The following is a 10,319-nucleotide window of genomic DNA, read 5'->3' as shown; positions in this document are numbered from 1 at the left end:
GAATTTTGTCTCATAAGAAGTATGAGACAGAATAGATAGACTTTTGAGTGATAGATAAGTTCAAGTCTTCACATACCTTTTTGTTGATGAAGTTCCACGGTTCCTTGTGTAGATCTTCGTCGTTGTCGTTGAATCACCATGAAGTCCTTGAGCTCGGATACACTTTTCCTATCCTAGTCCGAGACTTAGCTAATAGGCTAGAAATCAAGACTTACAGTTTTGATCACTAACATTGACAAACATGCTTGATATGGCAACGCATGCGAGGTCGACCGAGCTATGCTCTAACAAGATCAAATCAATACTGAGATTCAAAAGTTGTTAGCTGTTGGATTCATCAAACCCATCCATAATCCGAACTGGCTGGCTAATGTAGTTCTAGTGAAAAAGAAAAACAGACAGATCCGGTGATGCGTGGATTTCAGATACCTGAACAAGTGCTGCCCCAAGGACGATTTTCCTCTGCCTAACATAGACATGTTAGTAGATGCCACCAGCGGACACGACATGTTCTCCTTCATGGATGGATATAAAGGTTACAATCAGATAAGGATGTACGAGCATGACGCAAGTAAGACAACTTTTCGAACTCCTATCGGAATTTTTTGCTATACTGTTATGCCTTTTGGTTTAAAGAATGCCGGCGCAACATATCAACATGCTATGACGACAATCTTCCATGACATGATGCATAAACAAGTCGAAGACTACGTGGAAGACATAGTAGTCAAATAAAAATCTCGGGAAGACCACACAAGAGTCATACGGAAAGTGTTTGAAAGGTGTCGTGAATACAAATTGAATATGAATCCTTTAAAATGCGCTTTTGGCGTTTCTTCGGGAAAATTTCTGGGATTCCAGGTAACTGCTGATGGGATCAAGGTGGATTCCATCCAAGACTCAAGCTATCCTCACGATGCCGCCACCACGAACTGTGAAGGAACTCTAAAGCTTAGTGGGCAAGGTAAACTACAATCGAAGTTTCATACCTGGTTTATCCCAGCTTGTTGCTTCATTCACCCCCTTGCTGAAGAAAGGAGCAACCTTCATTTGGACCGCAGTACAACAGGAAGCGTTTCGAAAGATTCAGCGAATATTGTCATCTCCAGCCATCATGAAGTCTCCTGTCCAAGGAAGACCGTTATGTCTCTACACCGATTTCAGTGATACTGCCGTCGGGTCCTTGCTTGCTCAAGAAGATGAAAAGGGAATCAAATATCCTATATACTATTTCAGCCGAATATTGAGGGATGCTGAACTCAGATACCCCAAAGCGGAGAAGGCATGCTTAGCCCTGATTCATTCCATTCATAAGTTCAGACATTACCTGCTGTCCAACAAGGTGATACTCATATCTAAATTTGATCTTGCGAAGTTTTTGCTTTCAAAACCAGTCCTGATGGGAAGATCGGCTAAGTGGCTTCTCCAAATTTCGGAGTTATACATAACATGTACATCACCTAGAGCTATTAAGGGACAAGCAGTTGCAGATTTTCTAGCAGCATTCCCTGGAGAAGGCACTACTGCACTACGTGAAGATCTTCCTGGAGAATTTCCAGACATCTCCGTTGTCGAAGAAGAAGCCTGGATATTATATTTCGACGGTTCTGCCACTCCTATCAATAACACCGGAAGAGAAGGCGTAGTCCTGGTATCTCCTACTGGTGAAGTCTTTTCACACTCCTTCAAGCTGGATTTTCAATGTACTAAAAATTCAGCAGAGTATGAAGCCTTCCTCATAGGACTTTTATTAGCCAAGCAAGCAGGGGCCACACGTCTGGAAATAAGAGGTGATTCTAAGCTACTGGTTAATCATATGAATGGAGTATACACACTGAAGGAGGTAACCCTGGATCCATATCGATCCGAAGCACAGAGGTTACTAAACTACTTTGCTGATGCAACCATAACTCATGTCGGATGCAGCAACAACAGACACGCCGATTGTTTAGCAACACTAGCTTCTAAATTACAGTTCGAAGGTGTAGAAGAAACCCTGACGGTGAAGAGAAGAACGGTAGAATCAACGTGGATTTTCTGTGGGTAAAATACCCGACTGCCACGTTTCAACATCCTAAGGGATGAATATATGATGAGATGATAAGGTTGGAGCACCGAATCATTCGTTGGGAGAAGGATTTATCTCAGTCAAGGCAACTGCACAAATTCCACATGAATGACGCGTGTGTATAAAGGTTTAATCTACTCAGACGGTCAAGTCTAAAAATAAAGACCGCATTTAATGAAGGATAAGAACAGGACTTGGGTAGTTGGGCATCGTGACGGAAGACTCGGACGATCTATACTACGACCCAGAGGCGATGGAGCACGAGGTTCCCCACAGAAGGACAACACGATCCAAGGGAGAGCGAGACAACTCGGAGGGAGGACCAAGTATGGAATGAGTCCGATGGAGCCAGGACGACGGAAGACAGCTCACCCAACTCGGACGATCAAACGACCACGAGTTTATTCTGTCTATAAATACCAGTCCATGTATCAGGAGATGAACAACTTATGTAATCTTATATGGTATTTCTACAGAGAATTCCTGAGAGAGATTTAGATAGAGAGAAAGTGAGAAATCTAGAAGATATTTGTAACACTTTCAAGGGTAAGACCTTATAATCAATAAGAAAACATCTTATTCTCTGTGGACGTAGGTCTTCATTGCCGAACCACGTTATATGCTTGTGTCAATCTTTACATTTCATGCTATTTACATCTTTTTTATGTTGAAACTTGTACGTTTAAGTAGTTTTGAGTCTTTAATCTTACTTGGATGTAGTAGTCAGAAAATATGCAGCTACATTTCGGCGCTAGAAACAGGGAGGTATGGAGATCTAATCTACCTCCCTAACAACAACTCTATATTGTTTTCATAATCTCTGTAAGAGAAGTGTTTTCACACTACAAAGTAGATTTCTGTTGAGATGAATGAGTAGAGCTCGTACTCAAAAAGGATCTTCACGATCCGAGAAGTCTAGAAGAACCTCAAGATCAACAGATCTACGTTTTTTCGCTAATTTTCTTTAAGATTTCTTGTTATTTTCGAGTTTTTAAAGTCTCCCTCAAGTAGCTCAGGAGAGTTGTAGATTGTAGTAAACATGGAGTTTTAAATGCTTCGGTTCTCAAACGATCTCCTTCATGAAAGGGCTGGGAAGAGATGCTAGTCAGTAAACTACATAAGGAAGCAATCACCTTATGGGAGTTGAAAAAGACAAACTTTTCATGATGTTCATCATCAAACTCACCATAATCTTGGAATCTCCTTCTTAAAAATTTAAACTTAAGTCAAGGGGAGGAATTAATGAGTATATAATCAGTCATCAAACTCTAAGTTTGTTTGAAATCATAAGTTAGAAGATGATGAGATATATTTCCTAGAATGGGAAAAACGTACTCGATCGTCATAATTAGATTCTTTCCCCATAGGGGTATGGCGTGTTGAAGGAGATATTTCCTCCAAAAAGAAGGACTGGAAAAACATCTTTTCTCCATCATCCACACCTCATGCAAACAGGGATGTTTTGACATTTTCACATATCTCCAAATTCTACTGCAAAGTCTTCCTGTACTAAACTGTCTAGTCTGAACTATGACTTAGTAATTGCATGTGACCTGCAAATTTAGGGTCCCACTTTTCTAAAAGAGAAGACAAATTAAGTATTATTGCATATATTGCAGGGAAGGTAATGGTGACACGGCGATCTGCTTGTGCGATCCAAGGAGTAAATGGTGGAGCCCAAAAAGAAGGACTCGATGATATGGAGCCAGGCGAGGCTCTGATCCCAGGAGACGGACAACTTGATGACCAATATTGGGAAGGACTAACTGATAATTCTAGATCCGAAGGCGGGGGAAACCTCTTCGAGAAGCATGATGATATTCATCTTACTCAGCCATGAGGGTTGAGCCGCTTGTCGAGACAAGCAGCAAACAGTGAGGCCAAGAAGGATAGCACTTCAGACCTCGCCGATGCTAATGCTGCTATCGCAGCCATCTTGAAAACCCAAGAGGCACAAGATAAGATAATGATGAAATTAGAAAGGCGTAATAGAAGGCTGGAACGGAGAAACCGCAGGTTAAAATGCAAAGTATCCAAGAAGGTACCATTCACCACCATTGACGAAATCCCAGAGGAGGAAAACCCTTTTGAGCATCTGCAAGACGACGAGCGAATTAACATCCCTGACACCTCGAACGAGGAAACATCGGATCGATTTCCTAAGGTAAGTAGAGGCGTTTCCGAGCACGAGGATAGCCTATCCGAGGGGTCATCAGATGTTGATCCCAAGCACAGACGAAACAAGATCGACGAAGTAAATATCGACTACGAGACCAAGAATATCGCAGTCATAAACCAAAGACGAGGGGAGAATTCGAGGTCAACTCGTTCTAAGATTGTATCATACGTCGAACAATCGGACAATGACTCAAGGCGGTCAAGGCATCGCCATCATGAACCATTTTTCTCGCCCGAGAGAGCTCTGGGAAGAAGAAAGAAGGCTGAAACCAGGCGAAGTGAGGATGAACTCCAAACCCGAGTCGACCGACTCGAGGAAATGTATAGAGAAGCTGCAGGGAAGCAGGAGAATAAGAAGTTGGAATTAGTCATGCAAGAAGCAGGAAAATCTCCCTTATCCAAAAATCTATTAAGATTGCCATTTCCAAGAAAATGCTCACTACCGGTGTTCACACCCCCGTTCACATGAACAGGAGATGCAATTGAGCACCTAAGGACCTATCGTATGACACTGACCAATGTGACCATTACGATGTGGTGTTGTGTAAATTTTTCCCGGCTAGTCGAAGAGATGAAGCCCTATTATTGTATAACAATCTAACCAAAGGCTCAGTCAAGTCGTTGCTCACCTATCCGAGATGTTTTTAGAAACATATATTCATAACAGTCGACTCCGACCAGAAGTTGATGCACTGTTTCAGATATCTAGAGGACCGAACGAGTCGCTTCGTTCCCTGGTGACACCATGGAGAAAACTATTTGCTGAGATCGGAAAGGTCCCCGAAGACTATGCGATCTTAGGTTTCAAGAATAGTCTTAGAAAGACAGGCCCTCTTTTTGTCCGCATGTATGAGGCCATGCCAAAAATATTGGGCAAGTTAAGAGAAATCCAAGAGGACCACATATCCTTGGAGGAACTCCAGGATGGAACTTACGACAATATGGCAAAAGGAACTAGTAGAGGAGCAAATGTGGTAGAACCACAGAACCCTCCAGTGCCAGCCCAAGGAGCAGGGTGATCCAACAATGGGTCAAACCCAGTTCGACAAACATTGGACTGGATGATGGAAAGGAAGAGACTAGACCCAACAGAAGAAGGGCAAGTTCGTTGATCCAGTATATACAAAACTGAATACCCCCATATCCGAGATCCTTAAGAAGATCTACGGACAACATAAAATCACTTATCCATGGAACAGAGGTCAGCAACCAGAACGAACTAAAAATAGGACTTTCTTCTGCGAATTCCACCAATTTCACAGCCACACAGCAGACCCGTGTAGGGACTTAAATAAGGTATTGCAAGATATGACTAACGAGGGAAATCTCCAAGAATACATTGCACAACCAACAGCTCCACCCACCACTGGGGCACCCATACATCGTGCGGAGATCCCTCGCGAGGCACAGTACTTAGGCTGCAATACCATTTCACACTCGTAACCACCCCCGTACGAGACGAAAATATTACTGGAAGAATTCACGAACGAAACTTCAAAGGCGATGAAGTTTTCAGTGTAACTAGGGAGCCCCCAATCGAAGAATGAATGAAATTACCCATCAGCTTTTCTGCTTCAGAGGCACCAGAAGAAGGACAAATCCATAACGACCCACTAGTGGTCACGATGGCCATCGCACTCCCCGAGCACGAGGGCGAGGAAGCAGAGACTAAAGCACTATCCTGGGCAATGCCCAAAATATTGATCGATGGTGGCAGTTCTGTCGAAATCTTATTCTATGAAATGTTCAAACAAATGGGCCTCAAAGACGAGTGCCTCATACCCTCTACCGACAACGTATTTGGATTCAACGGGTCATCAACCCGCCCAAGAGGAGAGATAACATTAGAAATTCGGGTTGGAGGAATCCTCACCCTAACCACTTTCTGCGTGTATATGTATTATCACCCTACACAGCCATTGTCGGACGATCCTGGGTCCACGGAATCAAAGGAATGGCCTCAACTTACCATCAAAGACTAAGATTTCCTACGCCCGATGGAGTGGCAGAAATTATTGGAGATTCTGGCGAAGAAAAGTATTGCTACAAGATGGACGTCCAAAATGGCGAGAACAAAGTAAATTCTGCAAAAACACAGGCGAGGAGGGCTAGAGATATTGATAACTCGAGTGAAGCCCGCGACTACACTACAAAAAGCGATGCACCAACATGCTTTTCTGACGCCTCAGCCTCGTGTAACACCATAACCTCGGGAACGACCATACGACCCTTATAGCAATCACAACAGCTCCCCGATGAGGTAGAAATCGAACCTCGTCCTCATAACAAGGACCAATACACCTCTAAGAAGAGTCATGGAGAGTATCACATAGGAATAAACCTGGAATGGAGAATGTCGCCACCCAAACAACGTGTAAACTTTAAGGAGATAACTCAACCAAGCTCACGGCATATCATGCTACAACCACTACCATCTGACAACAACAAGTCGTCAACAGGACCCACTGGAATCTCTTCCCAAAATTTGGCTACTGATTGGATTATAAATGATGTGTCCACAGGCGCTTTACTATCCTTATTGGACAGTTACTCGGGTTATAGTCCTCGCCTCGAACAAAGATGTCCACCTCAGTCAGGCACAACATACACAAGACGAGATCACACCCTTGCCCAAGTCCTCAGCGATACATTAAGTCCTTGGCCATCCACCAAGAAGGCACAAATGCTGCCAAGGCCAATTAGGACACTAAGCAAGCTTACCTCACAAAGTAGGCTGGGAGCAAAGCCAAAATGTTACTTCAAACTAATGAGAAGCATTAACGCAATTATAGCTTACCTCTCACTAAGTACAATATACATCCCATGAAGGTTGATATCTAGAAGTTAGGGCTTCGAGCCCCTACTTGTAAGCAGGTCATGCGACCCCCCTTTAAATGTACTAAGAGCTCACACCCTCTTTTGAAATTAATAAAAATACTCCTTTTGTGGATTGCTTGTTTACGTTATGTAGATTTAAATTCTTGTCATAGCATGTATTTACTTTTCCTTTCTGATTTTTATATGCATGTAGGTTAGTTGCATCATACTTGAATTTCCAGCAAACACACAAATACACTCAACAACTATGGCACGGTGCTGGCCACACCTCCCATTCTACAACAAAACAACGCGGGTAACTCACCCCAAGTTACCTTACACGGGAAACAAACCTAAGGTAACGTCGTCCCGATCATGATATCGGACGATGTCTTGATATGACAGGAGATACTCAGATTTTACAACCCTATCTTACGCTGCAGTAAGAGTTGATCAACCAAGGTATCACCCTTGACAATATGCTTCGACAACAAACTCAAGGAACAAGTGCTCCACAATTGGCACTAAGCAAAACATACAAATCTAAACGAAATTTGCTACAATCCTAGTCTAACACCATAAGAGATAGAATGTCCAATTAAGGAATTGATCACTCCTTAGATATGTTACCCAAGGTTGGACCAACAATGTACAATTGAAACTCTTTCACGTCCAAATCATGATAAAAATATCATACGATTAAAACGAAGGCAGTCGCCGAACGGTACTGTCAAAAGAAATTAGTAACAATGTTAAAAGCGCCTCCCACATAAGAGGACTTACCAAAAAATAATAACACAGTCATGCCTCCCACAACTGAGGCCTTTCCAATAAAGACGAAACTGTTACCACAAAGGTGTGTATGAACCCACAGACTTATATACAAAATGAGAAACTAGGAGAAAGAGGCTAAAATAAACATATCTCGCTTACACAAAGAAATGGGCAAGCTCAAGTCTGTGCACCACCAGGATCCCTTGATCGTCGTCCCCTTCATCCTCGACGTCAGTAACATTCTGCACAGGCTCGAACTCAACAACCGGGGGAGGGACCACGATGTTCGCAATAGCAGCGGCGGCGACTCGTTGACGCTTTCGAAGGACGACAACTTTACAAGCTTTTGTTATCAAAACCTTGTACTCTGCATGAAGGTTATTCAACTTCTCATCCCTCTCCGCTTGAGCAAAAACTAATTCTTCCTCATGATTGCTCACCAACTCGTTAAGCTCCTGATCAAGGCCCCGCCTAGCCATCCTCTCTTCCCCCAACTGACGCTCCAACTCAGCCTTTTGCTTGCAAGCCTCTGCAAGAACAAAGCAAAAAGATTAACTCGTGCGAAGTTTCATGGAAAAACAATGCACAAACTGATGCATAAGTGACCTTCGTTTTCAAACAAAATAGCATCTAAATTCCGTTCTAATCGAATATTTTCGGTATCTAGAGCACTAAGCCGAGATTCCACAGGAGTTACGCCATATCACCATGAGGACAAGTTCGCATATGTCTATCCCTCTCCTTCTCCAGGGAAACATAATCCCGCTTAAGCCTTCTCAGTGCTTCCCTATCACCTTAAGCTTGTGCTATGATGGGCATATGATCGCATTTCCAATTAATAAGCCCATCTTTCTGCGCTCGAAGAACCTTGATCTCATCTGAACGCTCCATAATTGTTCTCTTCGCTTTCTCAAGCAAGTCCCGTAACTCCATAGTGCATCTCCGATGTACCTCAACGTCCTCACGCAACTTCACATTCTCTTGATATAAGGAGTCAATCTTACACTGGCGCACGTGACATCGATTCTAAGACCACTGCATTCTCTAGCATGTCTATGACCAACATTATCTAACTGCTCCTCCAATCGTTTGACCACAACTACCAATACAGGGACTATTTCAGAAGTCTCATCCCTATCAAGAAGGTGCAATATTAAGGATATAGAACAGATAAATACCTTCTAATTCCTTCTTATCCTGGTGAAAGGCCAATGCTTCATCCTTCACCAATGCCAATCCAGTACGAAGTAGTTGAACCTCTTGCTCAGCAGCTTCGGCCTTCCTCATAGAAACACGAGCCTCGGCTAGCATACCAATCCTCAAATTGTTTCTCTAAAAATACAACAATACCAGTCAAGACTGGGGCAAAAAAAAAAAATCATACAATGATGAAAAACTGAAACAAGTTAAACACCACATACCGATAGCACCGGCTATTGTTGTGCAGACCTGTCCAAAGACGCTAGGACGCGATCTTGCTCGTCATCGCTCAGCTGAGCATACCTATCCGAGTGTATGATCTTCATCGACTCGGATCCGCCACTAAACCAGAGCGTAGAAGAAGAAGCACCACACGGACCCGCTGGAGCAGAAGGAAAACCACTAGCAAAGTTGCTTGGTACACTCGGGGTACCACCACCAACACTCGGAGTCATAATAAGACCATCGCCTACCTCGCCACCAACACTTTCACCCCTGCCAGCGATATCCCTCGCCTGGGGCAGAGTTATCTCCGATCCAAAGGCAGCACCAGGATCGGAAGAATCAGCCAGCAGAGTTTGATCAAGGTCCTCGAAGAACGAATCAGAAACATCCAACATTTCATTCTCACCAAACAAAACATCCACATCCACTTTCATGGCATGTCCAATAGCAGCAGCAGGAGCATTCGATGGCCCAGCACCATCAGCTAATCTTCTCCTCTGCCAAAACACACAAAAACATTGGCTGCTAAGGTAAAAAACAGGGGCAAGGTATATATATATATATATATATATATATATATACGTCAAAAAATCAGGACAAGTATTTTTACCTTAGCATCCTCACTAGCTCGGTATGACTGAGACAAACGCCTACGAGGGATAACCCACTTAAGCTCCCAGGGCCTATAGGCAGGCAGATGGGCGTGCATCTTAGGAATACAAGGAAGAACATTACCAAGATCATCCCAAATATAAATGTAAGGACCCACAATTCGAAAAGGAGCAACAGGCCACTTGGGATCGTGAGTCTTACGAATAGTACGTTGAGTAGCAACAGGAGGATCCAAATCGGATAGATACTGAGAATATCGAGCGCTCTTCCGAGACCTAGAAATCCCAACTCCAAAGCCGTCATAAGTATCGGATTGGTGACATCAGTAGTTCTCCACAAAATTATCAAAGTTGTATAAATCCTTCTGTTCGAGAGTAAACCGATTCAACTCGTGTTGGGTGACCTTGCCTTGACTTCGGCGATTACACTCTCGGGCGATCCGATA

Source organism: Papaver somniferum, chromosome 3 (genome assembly GCF_003573695.1).
Source record: "Papaver somniferum cultivar HN1 chromosome 3, ASM357369v1, whole genome shotgun sequence".
In the NCBI taxonomy this organism is placed as follows: domain Eukaryota; kingdom Viridiplantae; phylum Streptophyta; class Magnoliopsida; order Ranunculales; family Papaveraceae; genus Papaver; species Papaver somniferum.
Note: the sequence above shows the minus strand (reverse complement) of the source record.